The 22056-nt window shown below is 41.1% G+C and overlaps 1 protein-coding gene across 15 annotated transcripts in view; it reads right to left on the bottom strand.

The window, feature by feature from the left end:
- The window catches only part of mbnl1 (muscleblind-like splicing regulator 1), a 45653-nt gene extending 34503 nt beyond the window's left edge, over positions 1-11150 (bottom strand). For 4 of the 15 annotated variants that reach the window (XM_085438390.1, XM_085438387.1, XM_085438392.1 and 1 more), the window contains exon 1: positions 6868-7317. The gene's annotated coding sequence lies outside the window, so the exon portion shown is untranslated. Of the gene's footprint in view, positions 1-5752; positions 5955-6867; positions 7318-11103 lie in introns of those variants that run through there. The other 11 variants (XM_085438396.1, XM_085438400.1, XM_085438397.1 and 8 more) reach the window with 6 other exon arrangements.
- Positions 11151-22056: the final 10906 nt, after the last annotated feature.

The following is a 22056-nucleotide window of genomic DNA, read 5'->3' as shown; positions in this document are numbered from 1 at the left end:
CAATTGAGTCTGATGAGGCATTTAGTGACACACTTTTACTACCAAGTACACTTTGTGGGGTTCAGCTGAACCATGTTGTCTGGACACTAATGAGGTGGAACAGAGACATCTAATTCTTTTTTTTTTTTAACTAAAGGCACCTGGAACTGTCTTCAATCAAATGCGAGGGTGTGACGACTTGATGCATTAAAAGCTGACAGCCCCCTGAGTCTGTCGGCTTGCCTAATCAGTTTCTGTGGTTTTGGTCAGATGAGAACACAGCTGTGAGGGAGAAACAATGTAATATGGTGTAGAGATGGACCGATCCGATATTACGTATAGGTATCGGTATGATACTGACCTAAATTACTGGATCGGATATCGGAGAAAAATAAAAAATGTAATCCGATCCATTAAATATCACGAAAGCACCTCACAAAACTTGCAACACGCCGTAACTCAACTCAGAACGTTAGCAGTCGAGCAGTATGCATCACGTGATAGAGCGGCTGTGGCATGCGGGACCTGTCGTGGTCTGGATAGCATGTGGAGCTTCGCTAGCAACCTGGCATTTCATCTCCGACAAAGTTATCCCGAGAGAAGTAAAGCAAGTGTGTAAGTCCATCTCTGAATGTTTGTAAAGCATTCCCACGTTAAGCTTAACAAGCGACTGCCTCTCGCTCTCCGGCTCAATCGTGAAACTGATCAGCTGATCGGCTTTTCTGTCGCGACTCCGTTTGTTTTTGGCCCACTTTGCACCAGAAAGAGGAAACCAGCGGCTGAACAACAGCAGAACGTTTAAGCTTGATAAGCTGTTGTTAGAATTTATTTAATATTTCTTTCTACACCAGGATCTTTTTCTACGCAGCTGACGGCTGTAACTGTGCAGGGGCAGATCTAGCAAAGTTTAGCCAGGGGGGCCGATAGGGCATGAACAGGGAAAAGGGGGCACAAAGACATACTTTTCTTTCTTATTCTCATTTAAAATGTCGAGCTTTTAATAAATAATTATCTGACACCCAAAGTTTTAATTTGATGTAAAATGAATAGAAGTCAATTACTGTATATAGTGACTATTAAGTCTAATATATATACCCTAGTAAGCTATAGTACTTTTTACTTTGGGAAGGTACCATCTGTGCAGTCTGCAATTTTGTTGAAGAAAGATGTTGAATCTATTTAATATTTCTTGAAAAATAATTGATTTCTGTGCATTTTTTTTCACACTGCATCAAATTAAGGTTGATTACGTCGATTAAGCATCATGAGGTGGCGCGTGAGGGGTGGTTCTCTATTTTTTATTTATTTATGTTGTTGCTGGGAGTTGGAACCCTGTTAGTTAGGTTGCTTAATATTTACGCTAAGTACTCTTTAAAATACCAGAATAGGGAGGATGGTGTAGGTTTAAGTTTATTAGATTGATCAGTATTGCTGAACTATGAAATATTTTTTTTGTATACAGGTATAACAGAATAGCTTTAGTGTAGTTGTTGTTTTAAACTTGAGTATGAACTTGCAGACTTGCAAAATGCAGCAAGATATTTTAAAAAACAGTTTTGTTGATTAAAAAACACTATATCGGATTCATATCGGTATCGGCAGATATCCAAATTTATGATATCGGTATCGGTATCGGACATAAAAAAGTGGTATCGTGCCATCTCTAATATGGTGTAAGACGAGCCAGAGTAATAATGAATCCTCATTATGATCCATCATGTCTGGACAAGGGCCTCCTTCCCTTATTGATTTCCTCATCTCTACAGTTTTTTTCTGTTGGTGTGCCACTCCCTCTATCTAATTCCACTTTAACTGTCAGTGCTCTTCGAGTATCCATTTCAAATCAGCGAGTGTTTAACATTATCTTCTTCTCTGCTCTTTCCACAAAATTTCTAACAGTAATATAATTTGAACAGGTGGATCTGTGATTTCCTTCCTATTGTTTCAGCCACCTCAACTCCACCCACGTCTCTGCCTTCGTGCCCTCGGTGTGATTATCTGGCCTATGTTCTCGTTCAGCATCCTCGGCAGCCGTCCCTTAGACTCCAAGGTCTTGTAAGCTGGTGCAAGGTCGATCAGAGTGGTGGAAGGGGAGACAGCGAGAGAGCGCAAGCAAGACATTCTTCCTATCGCTCTTTTAGGACACGTGGTAGTAAGACTATGGGCCGACAAGAAGAGGAAGCGGAAGAAGAATCGGTCCTGTGACAACAGCATACACTTTTATGGCATAAACAGTTTTGAAAATCAAGCCTCCACATCTTTTACTTTCTCTTCCTTTTGAGCCATGAAACAAATCTGTTCTCGCTATGAAAAAACAGAACAAACTGTCAATATTCACCCTACGCCGAAAGCCCCTACAAATCATAAAACCTGACACTGATGTGCATGGTGAATGGTGCTGAATGGCAGTCGTGCATGAAAACATGCCTCAGCTGACTGAAAAGTGGAATCTACCAAAGACACATGCTAATCTGGCAGCTGGTTTTGGGATTTTGGAGTCCTTATTGCAACTGGAAAACTCAGCAGGGCCGAGAAAACAAGAAATAAGGTGTGGCTCACAGTTATGATAAGACTTCCTGAAAAAATGAGCGACACATTATTAGTTTAGATAAACGTGGCTTGACTTCATGGCCACGAAATACTTAAGGCTCTTTATTGCATAGACGCATAAAATGGAATAACTAGCGCAGTATTAACAGAGATTAATCTCAAGAAAATGCACGTATGCTACTGGTTATATTGCACCATCTGGTATGGCTACCTAATTAGCAAACCACAGCTTCGAGGCGGAGCTTCTATTTTCGACTGTGACAGCGGAGAAAGACGCAGTCATCCCTTTTGGTTCGCTGCTGTTCAGCGCAGGGAGTGGTTTCAGCATTTTGCCAGAGGTGGTGTCAGGGTGACAGTGTGCTGATACAGGTCATCACGCTGTACGAAACACAACACCTCTGGACTTGCTGCTCAGAAGCTAGCATTCCAATACTGCCCTCGTTGACCTTTACACACACTTACACACCGGTGCATATCTGGACACATATTGATACTTTCTTTATCTTTTCTGCATTGATGCACAAATGTAGAGGCTAAATGATGCTGCTCAGATCTCAGTTGGTTGAGAGACTGCATTCAGTAAGGTATCCAAAAAAATTCGTGCAAGTGTATACAGGACACACTATTTACTTACACTTCATTTATTAGTTTGGTTTAATGTGAGTACAGATCACATGGACAGAGAGCTGTGCAAATATAACATTGCTGTTCTGAGCTGTGCCACATCTGTTACTCTTATCAACTTCATTGGCATGCTCGTCCTCATCATAAAGTCATTAACTTGTCTTATTTATTAGTCGCATCAAGTTATGTATTTGATTAAGGTTTCCTGAAAGTAACTCTTTGGCTAGAAACGCAAAACTAACAATGCCTATTGATTCTCTAGAGGAGCAAACCTCTGGAGACAATGAGAGCTCTTGTGTGGCACACATGGACAGCGCTAAACACACACACACGCTGACAACATACATAAGCGAGAACCTGTGTAAACACACAAACCTCTATCCGACTCGACACTGGGCATTCTTAAACTGTGGTGAATATCTGATTGTGGGCAACACTGCATCTTTGTGTGCACATGTGTGTGTAAGGATGTTGTGAAATCAACAGACAGTGAGGATAATGGCGGGCCTTATGGTTTATAGAGTGGCTCGCTGGCTCGCGTTTATGTCGTCTGTATCAGTACACAGAGAGACAGGGGCTAATTTCTACTGAAACGCACTAAGACGATTGCAAATAGCCAAAAGTAAAGTAAGATAACAAGTGAACAATTCACAAGTTTCAAAACAAGAGAATCATATGCTCTGACCTTTGCAGTCACCGGATCTCAATCTGACTGAGCAATCGTGGAAGATTCTGGGTGGGTATATGGAAAAATATCCTTTAGAACTGCAGTGTTGATTCCTCTGGGTGTTCAGAAAGTGTAAAATCCAGGATATTTTGAACTTATACCCTTACTCACTACTTAATAAGACCCTATTTAAGAAGTTACTGAATCCCCAAATTATACAAAAGCACTGCTTAACCTAGGTGCATTACACCTACAACAAAAAAATGCATACTTTAATTTGTTTCAGCCGATGATCAGGAAGTGTTGCCGTGACTGTGTGATTTTGCCCAATAAGACCACAGCAATATTGCTAAATCTTTTTTCCCCCTGCAAAGTAGCACAAACTGTCAGTCTGAAATTTCTCTCCTCATTATTTCCTTTTAAGGTCACAACTCTGCAACTGTCTGCTATATTTTTCATTTAAATATTTGCAGAACAAAATTTTCATTCCTGGACAAACACTAAGGCATCTAATCATGTGTTCCACTACTAATCCCACGCTAAGCACCTATATTTGGCTGCGTTATCTGTGTATTTTATGCAAAGACACATTACCAGTCACCAATTTTATCTTCTGCCCTAATCACCAGTGACCACGTCATGCAATGTCTCATGCTTGCATTGACCGAATATTATTGGGGCCCCTTCTCTGCTAGACTGAGGCAAAGGTTGCTAGAAAAAGCCCGAGCGACAGAATCAGACTAGTGGGACGGCAGCGTTATAAATGTTACAGCCATCTGACACGCTGTCGGAGATGAAGAGGCCTAAGAAGTCATGGCTGTCAAGAGAAACAAGTAGAAGCTTGTGTTGACATGTGTACCTCCGGACAGAACAATAATGAAATATCTAGACCCTTATTACTGGCAGCACAAACAGCAGCTTTGACACATCAGTCATCCCACATATTAGCGCTGCTGTGTAGCTCTGATAAAATGGGCACTGCTGCTATCGTGTGATGTCTAAAACAGAAGCCTGAAAATAAGAACAGGAAGAAACATGTATCAAGTCAGGTTAAAACCTCATTTATTACTGGTGTATTACTTTGCTAAGGGCATTTCTTATTTTTAGCTTAGCTTAAAGTGTGTCATGCTCGGGCAAAACGGTGTCAAACTTCCTCAGAGAGGATGAAATGTGGTTGTATCACCAGAAGCATACAGAGAAGCCCTCGTGTAATAAAGGCTTAACCTGTCAGCGCACAATCAGCCAGGCACATAATCCTTTCTGTAGGGCAGATTCTAAATGATAGGAAGCACATATAAATGCAGAGTAATTTGCACCTGAATGTATGCACGTATGCGACTCGACGCCGAGAGAGCAACATGATCTTACGACTTCCTTATCTGCCATAATCACAGTGACACGTTCTTTAGCCAGACAGAAATTAACAGTCTACCTGCAGTGCACCTATTGTGGAGATTTTTCCAAAGTCTCTACTAAGTAATCTGCCACACATCTGTCTTTGCTGCGACTGCTCACATGTGTGCACATACTTGGGTGTGTGTGCTACTGTCTGAGCCACCATGAATCCCTCTAAGTCACAACAACAACATTCCTCATCATTGCACCAACCACCAACAAGCCACCGAGGGTATACTCAGAGATCATGAGGAGAAGGACAAAGACGGGAGGAGAAGGAATGAAGGCGTCAGATACTTTTAGAAATAAAATCGTGACCAGCTGCTGTTCACAAATTGTTTTAAAGCAACAAACAAACAGCGAAATTAATGTAATTGGTGCTAAAAGATATTATTGTATGAATTAAAATGCTTTTCGTTCCTTATAAACCAGTCTGATCTACACGGACAAACCAGCCTGGTCTGTAATCGCTTGGAAAAAAGGTATTACAGTACACTGCAAGTCACCCAAACAAAGTAAACTCTTAAGTCGACTTACTTTCACTCCCGTTTAAAGATCAACAAGTAAAACCTTCTCCATTTACGCGGTCTCCTTCTCCCATGTTTCTCTGTCCTTCTTTCCCCTCTTCCCTTCTCTTTGTAACTTTCTTCCTCTCTCTCTCTCTCGGTTACTCCCCCCTCTGTCAGACGCATGCAAACACTTACTTAGAGACACACACACACACTCCCACAGACAGAGTCACCCCCTCACACACTCTCTCCTCCCGCGACCCGAAATGCTTGGCAAACATTCTAACGTACTGAAATACTGCTTGCCATATAAGGTAGCACCAGCTTCACATGTCACACATAATTTACATACGGCGGGGCGGGAGTTTGCCTTACACAGGTCACTCATGTTAAGGAAACACACATGTGGTAGATCCATGCTTTCGCTTTGGGCTGACACAGCAAGAAAGAGGGAAGACGTATAGGAGAGTCAAATGATACCATTCTCCCTGTTAACCAAGCCCTGAAGGATAACTCCAAACATGTCCTATGTTGAGTCAGGCAGAGGGAATGAAAGCTGAGTGGGCGATCTATTGATCCTCTCCACTGCTTCCTGGAACAACCACGGCCCTCTAAACACACACACACAAGCAAATTTTCTTGCTAACTAGCGCTACCCTCAGGAACGAGCTATTGTGTGACTGTCTGGTGTGAGTCAAGAATGTGTCTAAATGTGTGCGTGCCTCTCTCTCTCTCTCTCTCTCTCTCTCTCTCTCTCTCTCTCTCTATATATATATATATATATATATATATATATATATACACACACACACACACATATATAAATACACACACAGATACACACACACACACACACACACACACACACACAACAAGCCATAACAAATGGAAGTTAGCCATGTGGTACACACACACCTACACACACACACAGAGAGAGCAGACACCAAGGCAAGCAATCTCCACATCTCTACCTATTCCCCATTGCACAAGTGCCTACTTTGGAAAGTAAAGGCAGCACACACACACACACACACACACACACACACACACACACACACACACACACACACACACACACACACAGGAGGAAAGATCTAGATAAACCAGTGAGGCAGGGAGGAGGGTTATGAACCAAGCTCTTACCTCTCACATTGCCCTCCAGTTTGTGTGTGCGTGCTTCCGCGTGTCGACTGGCTCTGTATGTTTATGCGTGTATTCAGACAGGCCGCGACAGCAGACCCCCAGGCACCGGCTGGACCATTCTCAGGCAGGCAGGCAGAACACAGCAAGGCAGAGCGACTGGCAGAAGAGGAGGCAAGCGAGTGAGCGAGTGAATCAGCAGCGAATGAGTAAAGGAGCTGTGCGCGGAGCCGAGCACCCAGAGTGAGGGAGAGCGGATAGGGAGAAAGCAAGAGAGAGAGAGGAGGAGTGTTTGTCTGTGCAGTTGTGTGTGTATGCGTTGCAGCGTTGGCTGTGTGCGCTAGTGTCTCCCCTCCCCTGCCTCTCCAAGTGGCTAAGCTGGGTTGTGCAGAGCTGTGCTGAGACGGGGCTGGGCTGTGTCTTTACTGACTCCCCTGCCTCTGGATCATCTGTCTGCTGCAGGAAAGTAGTGCTCACTGGGCGGCAGTGGCAACAGCTGTGGAGGAGGAGGAGGATGACGACGAAGAGGAGGAGGGAGGGAGACCGGACTGCACTGGGCATACAGATCCTGCAGTTCCCTCTCCCTCCTTTTCTTTCCCACTGAAGCTGGCCACGCCCCCCCTCCAAAAACACCAGGAAGTGCTGGCTCAGTTACAGCAGCACTGTCCTTGCCTATTCAGTGAGGCTGAGGTAGGAGAGAGGGAAGAGGCAGGTAGGAAAGATTGGGAAAACCCAGCAACAAGAAAAGATGAACATTAGTAACAGGATAAACATACCAGTGAGGAAAGGTCATGCACAGCGAGGACTTTAGAAGTAAAAGTCATGAGAGTGATGTTAAATACAACCAGAAAGGAAAAGAATGGGTGAAGGAAGGGTCTTAATGAGGTCAGGAAGAAAAGGAATAAATGGCAATTGGAAAGAATGAATAGAATATGGGGTGTGGAGGAAACAGTTATGGAAAGACCCAACAGTTATGATGGGTTTTTGCATCAGATTTGGCCTGGCTTCTGTCCAGATCCTCTCTCTCACTTTCATACTGCTTTCCGTCCTTGGCATGCAACCCTTAGCTCACACTAGCTCCTGCCCACATTATAAAAGCACTACAAAGTGAAACTGCAATAAGTGGTTATAGTTTTAAAATTACTTCTTTAAAAAAAAGATGCAGACCAGGGCAGTTTGGTTGCAGGTCAGCAACATATTAAGAAAAAGGCTAACTCAGAAAACACAGAGGCGGCTGTTCCTGCCAACTCGCCTGTATTGTTGTTGACACCAGGCTTCTGCTGCTGCAACCCATGCATCCAATAGAAGCCTCCAAGAATTTGATTTGGACCCGATTCTGCAATATCCGGTAGCTATGGAGATAGTGGCCCTGGCGTCTGCAGGAATCCTTGCAAAGTTCGAGCGTGTGCTGACGCCAAGTTTTGCGACCAGTTCGTGCATATTGTCTGTGACTCACTTTCATTTGATTGCCATCACCGGGAAAATGCATCCCTATATCCAAAATATCTTTGCAATGTGTTTTCATATACAAAGCATGTTAATGCTGCATAGCGCTGAACGTAAATTAACTGAGCTCACACATATTCACTTGGAGATGTAAGGGTCCATTCTTTCTTTGGCGTATTTGCCTATACGTACATGAAAGACTGCTTAAACCATTGCCTCTCCTATGTAAAACTGTCACACCTCCACTGTCTCTCTGTTCCTAGCCTTGCTATCTTGCTGGACTTGTTTCAATGGCTGCACAGCTCTGTTTAATACAAAGCTGGTGATAAGTCATCTCCAATTTACACAGCAGCACTGTAAACCCAGGGTGACAATCTGTGGCTGAGCCCCTGCAGCACGGCTAACCCTTTACCTATAGCCATATAAACACTTCTGCAATGTGTTGGTAAACTCAGAGAGAGCAAAAACACAGTGCGCACCGCAGACAAAAGAACTGAAAGCATTAATGCAAGTTCTGATCGACAGTGGCATTATTAACTACAACAGTAACGTGCATGCCTTGATCTATTTCCAGCAGTCATTCATTAGTGAAGGAAGGATCTATTTCCAAGCATGGAAACAACCCTGCTAGACTTGTTGTCTTTTAGATTAGAAGGCCAATCTGTTTGACGGCACTGAGCTTTCGTTGACCCATAATAAAGAAACACAGTGATTGATGATCTGGCTCAATAGGAGACATATTAGCAACGCCTCCAAAGATCTGGGCTCTCTGCGAAACTCAGACACTAATGTGGAATTTCCCCTCTTCTACTGCAGTTCAGTGTACACTGTGTGCATCCTTTTCATATTTCTCTTCTTTATGATATCGCTAAATCTGTCTTTTCATAGCTTTATCTCACTTATGAATGCATCTTAATTCCCCTAAACTTGCCTTAAAGGCTTTATAAGTGCTTGTCAATTCGTAATAATCCCCTCGATCATACTCCTCTCACCAACTTCAAGTACGAGTGCAGAGCCAAATTGTGCGGTTACCAAATGTTCGCTCATTGCTTCTGACAAGTTTCATTCTGATCGAGTGCACAACAGGAGCTTACTTCTACTTTTATAGTTCATATTTCTTTTCATGTCACACCGGCCGAATGATTTGCCTTCTTTCTGCACATGCCTCGTATCTCACAGAGATGTTGTGCTCTCTAGATCAGTGAAGCTGTAGAGCTGCGAAAGGATGCGCAAAAAGCAACAGGAATAAACACACTGAGGTCGAGCAAACTGTTAACACACATACTTATGGTACAAACCGAAAACAGGAAGAGGTGTGTGTGTGTGTGTGTGTGTGTGTGTGTGTGTGTGTGTGTGTGTGTGTGTGTGTGTGTGTGTGCACACGCTTGAGAGAGTGTATTCAATGTGCTTGAAGGGGAATTCCACCACTTTTACACTCTAAGTTCATCAAGTTACTCATGGGGAGTATACTCAGCCTGTAAAAACACTTGTATAGTTTCTTCTGTGGTTCTGTACGGTTAGGGAAGTCTCTAAAGTAGCCTAAGTAATGCCTGGGAATTCCCTTTGCCACATCAGTTTATGTGTATTTGTATTTATAAATATATGAAAAGAAATCGGTCTTTTGCATATCTTCCTCATTTACTGAAGTAGAAAAGAAGATAATAAAAACATTCCTAATATTTCAAAATTCAGTTCAATTCAACGCTAACACAGTCTTTTCTTGATGGCCCTTCTGTCTCTGTCACATAAAAAAACATAATGGCTAACATTTTATTTCCTTTCCTTCCTCCCTGATGAACTCAGCTTTCCACCTTAAGCATCCCTATCATCTCAGCACTCTGCTATTTCTCAGCTGTCTGTAAATGACAGTATCTGGCTGATGTGAACTCTCACTCCTCTGTGGAAATGTTCCAGAGCTTCTATATGCCAAACTCAAATAGCTCATTTATTCCTTAGTCCTCCCCCCCTTGAAAAAGAACTGCAGAAAAAAACAATTACACTCAATCGTATAAAGTCTTTAAGAAAGACAAAAAAAACCCCCAGGAAATCGCATTTAACATTAGCGATTTCACAAGAGTATATATTGGAGGCTGCAGAATGACAAAGCAAAAATACCCCCTTGAGGTAACTTCTACACTTTAAACAACTTAACAGAGAGAAAGCAAAACAAAGAGTCCTCCTCTTGTGAAAATTTGCAGTCATATTTCCCTACTGCATACTTTGTGGTTTTCTCTTAACTTCTTTCCATTTTGACATGGTGGGGGAAGCAGGTGCAATTCAAGCTGTCAGTTTTGAAATACACAGAGAGGAAATAGCACGCTGTCTTGTCCCTATCTGACACCACAGTGCACATGTATGTGTGTGCAGAGCTCAGGCTTTAAGCTTATCTTGGAGCAAACGAATGGAAACACCCTCTGCAAAGAGGCCCTTTTCATTTTAGCTTTTATCTAATTTTCTAAATGTAGCCTATGGGTATGTATTGCTGTGTTTATCATATAAAGTCTCCTTCCATTTAAAACCCTCAACACGCACCCCACTGAAGAGACAAATTTGACAAATGAACAAAGAACAAAATATTGCATGTTAACATCAAACGGAGACTGACATTTCCTTCTTTGTGAAGCAGAAAAGAAAGTAAGTCAATCAGCTTGCTGTTTAAATATTTTTTTAAAAATACCAACCAAACCAATTGGAAGTATTAAATAGAAATTACAAACAAATTTCACTTAGAACTGGTTAAAATAACCTAATCATATCAATTCTGCAGGGAAAACTTACAGACAGAGAGCTTACCTGCGTGTTTGTCTAACGCTGATGTGCCTCTGGGACCGACAAAGCCACTTCAGCATAGGTCATGCTGCTGCAATGCATTGTGGGATTTACTAACATCTTCAGTTCTCTCTTCCTCTACTTCTCTAACTCTGATCTCTCTCTCACTCTCATAATAGCACCTTCTGCTTGGCAACGGCTATACCACAAATGTGGTCAGGTTTACAGCGAACCATCACTGCGCAACATCAAGTCTCCATGACAACCACTCTTTATCTCATTTGCATCTTCTGCTTGCATTATCTACTTTTGCCAAATATGGTCGCTTTGTTATTCTCCCCGCCTCTCTCTGTATCCCCTTTCTGTAACTTCCTCTTTTCGACCATTTGCAAAACTACGTGTCAACACACTGTGCAACATATATTGTACAGTATATATCCGCAATGACATGTACAAATGCTTGAAAAGGTGCGAAAAAAGGAACTGATTGAGACATTATAGTTTGCAGACTAAGAGATAAGTTAGATGACTTTACAAATCAGGAAGTGGAGTGTTGAAGAGGCTGTTCGTGAGACTGACTTCAAAAGGAAATGGGGGTTTCAGCTCGACAATATGACCTCATCCCCTTAAAAACACGTATATCATAACAGAGCACCATTGATTCCTCTTCTGCGAGGTTGTTGCAGGCCCTTCCTCTTCCACCCGAAAGCCCATGTCTATCAAACTATCAGTGGAATGTTGAACCAGGCCCCTGGGGCCCACACACGCAGCAACACTCAGCAGCACTCAGCACCTGTTTCCGACTGCCAGCACAGAGAAAGAGACGCGGTCAATCACACAGGACAGCTCAGTGCAGGAGAAAGAGCAGAGGAGGGTAGGAGACAAACAACAAGCATTTTATCAGCAAAAATACACAACTGAGTAGCTACAGCTTTATCTTTCACAGCAGAGTGTGACTGCATGTAACTTAGCAATATTACATGAATTATATATATTATAAATAGGATTTAGTCCTATAAAATAAGGTCAGTGCAGTTTCCATTCTTTGTCTCATTTCAGTACTTTTCAAAATTTGCAGTTCTAGCTTCACTGTTAAAGTGCTACCGTTGCTTGTGCTCTGCTTGAAGCTACTCTTTCAATACAGTAAAAAGAGCCGCAAAGCATTTAAAAGTGATATATGGTGTTCTTTAGCAAGAATTTCAAAGATCCTTTATGGCTTTGTGTGCCATAAATGAAAACACCTTCATATGTTCAACGTTTTAAATCTCAATCTCGATAAAGTTCACAATCTAATTTCAATTTGAATATGGCTCACATGAAGAGACTTCCAGGCCTGAATTATTCAGCTGTAGCATACTGAAACATGTAATTGTACAGCCAGCTAACAGCTAGTAGACTTTAGGATAACCTGCTAGTATTAAACAAGTGTGTCTATCCACCCTCAGGTTCACAATCATCATACTTATGACAAAATTTGAAATACATCCTATGACTCTCAAAGTAATTCTTACAAAAATAATCAGAAGAACGTACACAGTAATAACTGGTACGTGCCCATGTCCCAGTAACACTTAATGGCACAGAGAGAAAAAAACAAAACATGGGCTGTTGATGTTGTTTATACGCTAAAAATAGGTCCTTAAAATCCATTGCTAGGTGGTTGCTTTGCAACATGATTTAGTCATAATATATTGAACTTCAACTTTTATGGCTCTAAACAAAACCTTAATATTGTGAAATTAAGAGGATAAGATGCTTTTATAAGGCATAAAGGTTTATAAAATCAAAAAGGGTCATTTTAGGCTGTTACTACATGGTTGGTAAGCAGCATGACTATGATGATATAGAGATGTTAAAATAAAAAGCCTCACAAACTGTGAATGTTTCTGTTGTATTCAGATTTCTCACTTCTCTATCTGACTTCAGTTACCCAGACAGTGTCAGGGAAAGCTCTGAGGAAGGATCAGAAGCACTGATCACCACTGGGCCTCCCCTCCTATGGGCTGAAGGGCTGCTGTGAGTCGGTGGACTGGAAGTCAATGAAACCAGGCCTAATTTAGCCTTCGCTCCTCCACGAGCTGCCAGGAGTAAGAGTGAGACTCCTTCCCTTTTTAGGGCTACCAGGACACTGCCGTCTGCAAGTGGCACTACTGCATACCTAACTAAACTAAGGAGCTGGAAAGAGTGAGAGAGAGAGAGAGAGAGAGAGAGAGAGAGAGAGAGAGAGAGAGAGAGAGAGAGAGAGGGAGAGAGAGAGAGAGAAAGAAGCGAAGGGGTGACAGTCAAAATTTGTTATACAGATGTGCCATTTAAATGGCTGTCTAGATCTGAACGTCATAAAGCATCACAGACAGAACTGCGTAAATATTTTAACAAACCACCTACTTGAATTACTCCAACTCAAAGTTTATTTAACAAGCCAGTTTAGACACTTTTACAACCATCTTATCTTTACACTGCTTTCATTAGATACACGGACAACTTGACTTTGTAACTGACTTTGACACGATGATCACAACAGCTTGCAATAGGATCACACCAGTAATTAGGTGAGAAGAGAGAACTAATCAGCGTCTATACTTACACTATCCACTCAGCCGGGTCCAGACACTGTGTCATGCAATCTTTAATAACTCCAGCCTACACAGAAAGTAGATAACTAGATGCTGCAGGCCTGGAAGTGTTGTTTTTCCCCCCATCGTGATCTGGCTGATATTCATGTGACAGAGAGGAAAGGGGAAGATACTTGGCTTCAACTCTGGTGAGACCCAGGAAAACATTTTCTTTTTCAGTTCATAAGTATTTTCCAATTTGTGTGGACTAAATAAACCCATGACTGAAAGAAATGCAAATTTGCACTGGCATTCAAAGCTTTTGCTTTGGAACCGGGGTGTGAGATACGTCGAAGGCAGTGTTGCAACTATGTGCACACACGAAAATGATAGACACATCACTACTTAATAACCACGACAGCCCATGTATTTAAAATAAATGGATTAGACGAGGATTACTCACTGAGCCCCAACTGCTTTCGCATCTCTGTGTTTATATAACTACACATGTATTCTTGAAGACAGTGATCACATAAGCCATGGTATGGAGCACACAATAGGATTATGTATGGTGGTGTGCTCAAGTATCGTCTTCAGTTCCCACCACCTATAGTGAGCAGACAAACACTTGGCTTCCGTTTCACTGCATGCATGTGTAATAACCTCAGCAGAGACCAATTCAAGCTGACATAATCCCATCAGCCTATTCAAGGTTCCCGTCTGACCACCCCTACATAATGAGGAGATAAAGGCCCCATCACTGACTGTTTTTATGAAGATAATTATGCACGTCTCTTGTGTTATGGACAACTGTTAATTGAATTAATCTTCCCTCACTGGAGTTGAATACTATAATTTTGAAAGTAATATCCAATCATTTCTGCTTGTGTCTGACTCTGAGTCGGTCTCCTCACCGGCTATTAAAGCAGTCGTTGAGACTTGTTTATCTCATATTTCTCACCTCTGCATGTAAGCAATTCACTGGACATCATTGCAGCTATTTAAAACTTCCTTTCCTACTAACACTATCTATGTGAAGGATGAAATGTCACTAACAGACCAAACCAAATTCTGATAACAGAAAAAAACCCTCATATAAGCTCTCACACACCAACATTTCTCCAATCTTTTTTTGTTCAGTTTTGGTGAGCAAGTTATAGCCTCAGTTTCCTGTTCTTAGCTGACAGAAGCAGTAATCGATGTGGTCTTCTGCTGCTGTAGTCCATTTTGTGCATTCAGAGATGGTCTTCTGCATACCTTCATTGCTGAATATTTGTGTTACTTCCTATCAGCTCAAAAGTACTTTCACCCTGACAACGACTGCACACCAAATATTTTCTCTTCATTTCAAGCCTGTCTTAAAATACCAGTCAGGCATCTTTAGAACTGAAACTGGCTTTGGCTGCTGTTTCCATTCCTCTTGTTCAAAATAGTTCAAAGGTAACTGATGAAGGAATAACATTTGCTCACCTTGTTTTGTACAAAATTCTGAATTAATCCCTAACAGGACACAGATAACATCCACACACTATCTGGGCACATCTACAATTAGCCACAATGAGTTACTCAGTAAGAATTGCATCAATGGGCCGAGGGTAAGAACAGTCACTGACCAGCAAGCAAAGGCTATATGAAAAAGAAATTTTTCTATACAGTACAAATCCTTTCACTTAGTAACCTAGCAACCAGTGAACTCAACACGGCACCTATTGCAATTCTAAAAAGCGCCAGACATAATTACATCTCTCTTCAGCCAATCACATGAGGCCCTGAGCCATAAATAACAGACTGCTCCCCTACAGAGCACCAGTCTGTGCCGAAAAGTCAACAAACACTTTCTCCAGTAGCAGCTCTGGCGTCCTTACTGGATTCATCTCGCTAAGATGAAGATAAACAGAATGGTAAAAGGAAGGCAGAGGCCTAAAAGTTTTCAGAAAGAAAGAGGTAGAGAGAAAGAGAAGAGAGAAAAAGAAAAACAAATGTAGCCTATGATTAGTGAGTCATAATGAAGGCTGCTAAATGGGACTGTGGCTATGAGCTATGTCATTAAAGACCGTGCCAAAAGGCTGGAAAACCTACAGGTCTCTATTTGAAACACTGGCATGCTGGAAAAGGAGGACGCTGCTTAAAAGCTTCTTTTAAACAGCTTGGTCGAAGTTGCTGCAACATTTCACACGCATCATAATAATCTCAAAAGCAGAACATCTCGGCAAGCAGTAAACACGCCACCTTCAAGCCTTCTTACCCCTGCGTGTGTGTTTTTGCCAGACAGTTAGAGCAGCTCTATGTTAAACAACTTAGTCGCTGAAGCCTTATATTTAGACTTTACGACCAATATTAAATTCTGACCAGGGTGATATAAGATGTCAGCTCGATAGGGCTGCAGTTACCATCAGATCGCATCACGTCACATCACACGGCTGCAAGAGGTCATTAGTACATTTGTTGCTTCTGGGTGATGAGAGATAGGATTGGGAATGCGCTCTCCCTCGGGACCTTACTAATGTGTAATAAAGTAACAGAACACTTGGGGATCTGAGAATTTATATAACCTATCAGTGTCATATCATCGTGGTAACTGTGGCGACAGCTCAAAGAGACAAAACAGCTGCACAGAAACACAATGACCGAGCAGTTTCTCTGCCTCTTTTTTTTTTTTTAATTTACTGCGAGGCCTTCTGAAACAACCCTTTAAATGTGTTTAAGCCAATCAAATGAAATACTGCCTCAACACTTTGTGAGGTATATAAACATGAAAGACAGAGGCATCAGAGAACTTGGCATGCATCACATAATAAAAGCCGATGCACCCTACATTTCTCATGCCTTCCTTGATTTAGAGCCTCTTGCACAGGGAAATGACACTTCAGTGTAATGTATCTCCCGAGTAATGACGCTATTAAGTTCATGCAGGTGGACATCTTGACTTGGATTACGGTGGTACTGCCTGCTGACGGTATGCTTTCTGGCAGTCGTGTTATCTGTTGCTATGATGGTGTTTACTCCCTGGCTACAGTATTTTTTTTTTTCACTTTAAGGAGGAACATTTTTGACGAAGGACAAGCACTGCATACTTGTCATTTTTCAGATTTTATGCCACAAAAATAGCTAGACACAGAGCACAGAATACTTCAGTTCAAAGACTGAAGTGTTGTGTTGCTATACTCTTAAAGATCTGATGTTAAACCTCAAATTAAATCATGGGTAATTTGATCACCTCTGCCCTTAGAGACAGCGCCCCAGTACCTTTAAAACAGAATTAGACCTTCATTAATCTGTGCATGCATACCTGAAGGACAAATGTATTCCTTTAGACATGAGGGAACGGGTGTGATGCTTCAAGCAGAACAGTCCGACCCACTCTCTCTCTCTCTCCGAGCTCCCAGGACATTTTCTTGAAGCCTCCCTATTGGGATTCTGGTAGCCTACATTCCCTGCTTCAAGGTCAGCGGTGGTGACAAATTAAATTACTTGTCCTGTTTTGTAGTGCTGGCACCAGGTCAACAGCAACTTGGCTAAAATGATGAGTGCGGTATTCTGAAGGGAGCTGCATTTGTCCCGACCCTCTGGTGTCAAATTTGCAAAGCAACGAGCAGTGATGAAAGGGCTGCAAAAGCCACGTATTAAATTCTGCTTCTGTAATCACTTGCAAAGAAAAAAAAATCAATTACCTCTACTTTATACCGTCGCCCTTTGGGCTTACCCAGAGCCCTCGGTTAGTAAAAGTCGCATCATCTCCGTTCACTCCAATGGACCATTTTATTTTATTTTATTTTATTTTGCAGAAATAGTTCCTGGAACTAGGTTTTTAGCTGCACAGAAGTTTGTGAAGTTGTTGGGTAATCAATTAACGTGTGCATTGAAACATGTTAATTGATTATCCACCAATAAATTTGTAGATATGCCAGCTTAAGCTAGCAAACACACAATATCAACCAAGAACAAGTAGCCTAATGAATTCAAAATTATGTTTTATATATTATACCCCCCCACACACACAACTAAATAACTAAATATTATATTAAATATTAATTAATATTACTATATTGTGATATAACATAATGTGGCGCGTGACGATTAGCACGCTAGGTAAGGCCTGGACTCAAACTCAGCAAGAAGTTGGTGGGTTTGATTCCACTGCCTGGCCGGGGTTTTTCTGTGTGGAGTTTGCGTGGGTTCTCTCCGGCACTCCAGCTTCCTCCCACAGTCCAAAGACATGCAGATAATGGGGTTAGGTCAATTGGTAATTTTAAATTACCGATAGGTGTGAATGTCAGTGCGAAAATAACATTATTGCTTATTGTTGTCTGGTCTGTTTTAACGAATGTATAGATTCAGAGTAATAAAATAATAATTGTACAATAATCAGGGAAACAGCTAGCTATTTTCTGAAACATGGCTAAAAATAAAGAGTATATTTGCATATTGTAGCAGTCTCATAAATACTGTTTTTAGGCTTATGGTTCTGTTGACTGTCACACTGTGTATAATGTTGCATCTCAGCAGATGGTAAAATCAGAGGGAAGGAAAAGGAAACAAATCAGACCGAAAAAAAAACAAGGTAAATTTAAAATATGGAAACCAGCTCTGAAAAAAATAATCAAATAAGGCTAAATAGAGAATCTAATAAATATATGCATTTTTATAGAACTGAATTCTGTGTGTGTTGTCATACCGATCCTGTATTTTAGTATTAGTGTAAACTGTCAATACAAATCCATGAATTCATAACTAACGACACTAGTCACACTTTGTTTAACATCAACAGCTAATTCATTTCTAAAATTTTATTTATAACAACTACATCGCATGCCATCATGCATTGACTCGTCTAAAAAGTATGTACATTTTCTGCTTTTTTCTCTCTGTTAACACTCTCTCAGCACACGAACCACAGGTCTGAAGACTCCCTGCAGTGAAACAGCACCCTAACCTGGAGATTCATCTCCCTGAGTTTTTCCAAGATTTACACTTATTAATTTTTAATGACCTAAACATTACCCTTTACAGTGGTCTGGACTTTGTAAGATAAAAAAATGTGCAAATGTGTTCTTGAATATGATTGCATTTGTGTATATGTTGATGTTTTAATCCATAGTTACAGTCATTGTCATTGTTCTTTTAAAGTGAGCCAACTATTTTTCTCCTCTTGGTGTCAGTGGGATGAATGTACACGTATGCTTTTATCTCTGAGTGAGTGCAGCGTCCCCATGCAGCACAGCACACAACAGCAGATAAAACATGTTTTAAAAATATGAATATGTATTAATCCCACTAAAGTGTCTTATAATAGCAAAAGTCTTATAATGCCTGTGAAAAAAAACATGCTCTATGAGACATGATACACAATAATGAGTGTTTTAATGCAATCTGCCCTGTGTAGATGTGAAGTGTTGAGTAGCATTGTTGTCCACATGCAAGATATATAAATTCCTGTCTCTGTCACACAGAAAGTTGGACTAGATGTTTGTTTTGAATTTGAATATTTTAAGCTCTGGAGACCAAAATATTTCCAAAGCAAACACAGTTATTCTCATGCTATCATTGAAAGTCACCCGTCAGTCTCATTCTGCCATTAAGATTATTTGCAGTATGAATTTATTGTGGCATTACTGAAGCCACAATGAAGAAACCCTGACAGGTAGAAAACAACTGATTTTGAAATGTTTACCCAAGTTCACTAAAACCTAACAATAAATGTTAAACTGTGGCTGCTGTTGGTTAGCATATAATGTTAAAAACACATTAACAAGCTCAAAAATTGTCAGAAAGGTAGAGGAGTACACAAAGACTTAACCACATGCACTTTACTGTGGTATAAAAACTACTGCAGATCAATGCATTTGCTGCATTCTGAACCCTCTCTGCCTCTGCGACTCTTACTATTAGAGGGCTCTGGGCTTACCCTGCTGCTGATGGAGGATATCATGTGCTTGCACATGAAGCTTCACAACATTAGCCCCAGTTTTGTGTCACAAAAATTAGAGTGCACGCCACCTGCTGGACATTTGGGAATGTATAGTAAATATTCTTTTTTTAAATGATTTTTCCTTCTTCTGTATACAACCAAGAGTTAAAACACAACCCATGTTGTGACACAGCTGTCTTGCACTCAGTCTTCACTTACACAATCACCTGAAGGGTGTCAGTGTGTCAGCAGCACATAGGGCTTATCTGTTGGGTTGTTATCAGCACACAAACAGCTCACACACCACACTGGGAGGAACTTAGATTATGTAGTGCGGTGTGAAAACAAACAAACAGACAGCTTAATATTGAGGCAGAGGTCTGTGTGCAGTTTCATATCTGCCATTGTTGTTGAGTCTTACCTCCAATATCACACATCACGAGGACATCATGAAGTAACATCCTCATGATGTGTAATTTTCAGTTAGATGCACAGCAGCTGGCATGTTTCGCAGCACCTGCTTACACTTGAAGTGTGCTGGGTTCAGCTTACAAAAGACTTATGAGAAACTCTAAAGCAGCATTATTTGCTGTGGTCAGATATATGAGATACTAGTTTCTACCAAAGAGGTCAGTGTTATGCAGGTTATTTTGTAAGCATGATGCTATTGGACTACTGGACACTAGAGAGCAGCAAAGCAGCATAAAACCCAGGCTAGCCCTCTTAAACATATTTTTTCCTTTTAATTTTGCACATTTGGTGCATTTGTACAATAAATATTGTATCAATCTTTACATTTGTAAGCTCATGGATACAAGCAGAAGTCATCTGCGAATGCACTTCATATATTTTCACTCTTTTATGAATGAAGGCAATTTTCAGAGCTCTGTGATTTCACTTGCACTACCTCTGCAAGCCATAATGATTTAGAAAGCATCAGCAAAGGGGCATAGATGGCCATTTTGATGTTATAATAAATTATTACTACTACTGCCACATAATCCAGTCCAGGCTTTTGGGGCAGAAAATAATTATTAAAGTTAAGACACAAAAAAAGTGTAAACCATAAGTTTAATAATTTATTCCTCAGTCTATATGAATTTGCACCATGTTGAGAGGTAGACTAAGTTCATGGGGAACAGGTTCACTGTATCTTCTTGACAGACAGTTAGACCACAGGCAAGCCTCTCCCAAGCACCAATTGTTCCTTTACATTGACAGAGCAGATGAATATTTAACAGGAGGAGGGAAAGTGGTAGGCATCAGGTCACTAAGAAGAAAATAGCACTCACCCCAGGTGACCCCACCACCAACAGTCTGATGACAGACTAGATTGCTGCTGCTGATTGGCTGCTTATATCTTTGTTGACCCAAAGGAGAGCTGTGTAATGAGCCTTAAATGAAAGCATATTTGTGGGAATAGAACGTGTGTCTAGGTGGGCTGAGTACCTTCAAGAGAGAAGCAGACAGGGTGGAAAAGACTGCGGTCAGCACCATGGACAGCAAAAGGAGAATTATCCAGGTGATCAGCGCCATGCAAGCAGATATCAGAAAGCTGGAGCTGGAAAACATGGGCCTGAAGAGGAAAGCTGGAAGTAATCTCAGAAAGAATGCATCAGTTCCCATCATGGCAGCAGAATGCAGAGGTACACTCATATCATTATTACTTTGTGATATTAGGTAGTCCAAAAATAGAGTGATTTTACTATAAAATGTGTGCTCGTGAGATGTTTTTGTCTCTTTACGGCTCTCTAAGATAAGCTCATAGTATCATTTTAGGGGATAATAGATGTAGTTTTCACTACAGACTTGATTTGGACTTTCAGTGCTGTGTAAAAACATCTGGCCCCTTCCTGATTTCTCAGTTTATTGCATCGTTGTCATGATTAAATGTTTCAAACCAAAGCAATTTTAATATTACACAAAGGTAACCCAAGTAAACCCAAGCAAATACAAAATGCATTTTTTGATGATGATTTTATTAATTAAGGGCCCTATGAGAAAAAAATGACTCCCAAGACTAATAACTGGTTGTGCCACCCTTGGCAGCAGGAACTAGAATCAAGAGTTTGAGGTAACTGTTTGAGGTAACTGTGGCCATGGAAGAGTTTTGACCATTCTTCTTTGCAGAATTTAATAGAGCCACACTGAAGGGTTTTCAAGCATGGATGGCCTATTTGAGGTCAAGTCAAAGCATTTCAGCCTGATTAAAGTCTAAGCCACTCCAAAACCTTCATATTGTTTGTTTGAGCCATTCAGAGGTGGACTTGCTGCTGTGTTTCAGATCATTGTCCTTCTACATAACCAAAGTGTTTTTGAACTTCAGGGCATAAACTGATGGTCGGACGTTCTCTTTCTGGATTTTCTGGTAGAGAGCAGAATTCATCAATTCGTCCAAGTCCCGAGGAAGCAAGGCAGCCCAAGACCATCACACTACCACCATCAATTGGACTGTTGTTATGATGTTCTTTTTATGAAATGCTGTGTTAGTTTTACACCAGATGTAATCAAACTCAA

Source organism: Copadichromis virginalis, linkage group LG18, assembly GCF_057382275.1.
Source record: "Copadichromis virginalis isolate Kocher_CV1m ecotype Utaka linkage group LG18, C_Virginalis_male_GT1.1, whole genome shotgun sequence".
In the NCBI taxonomy this organism is placed as follows: Eukaryota; Metazoa; Chordata; class Actinopteri; order Cichliformes; family Cichlidae; genus Copadichromis; species Copadichromis virginalis.
The sequence above is the reverse complement of the archived record's forward strand: the minus strand, read 5'-3'. Positions and strand labels throughout refer to the sequence as shown.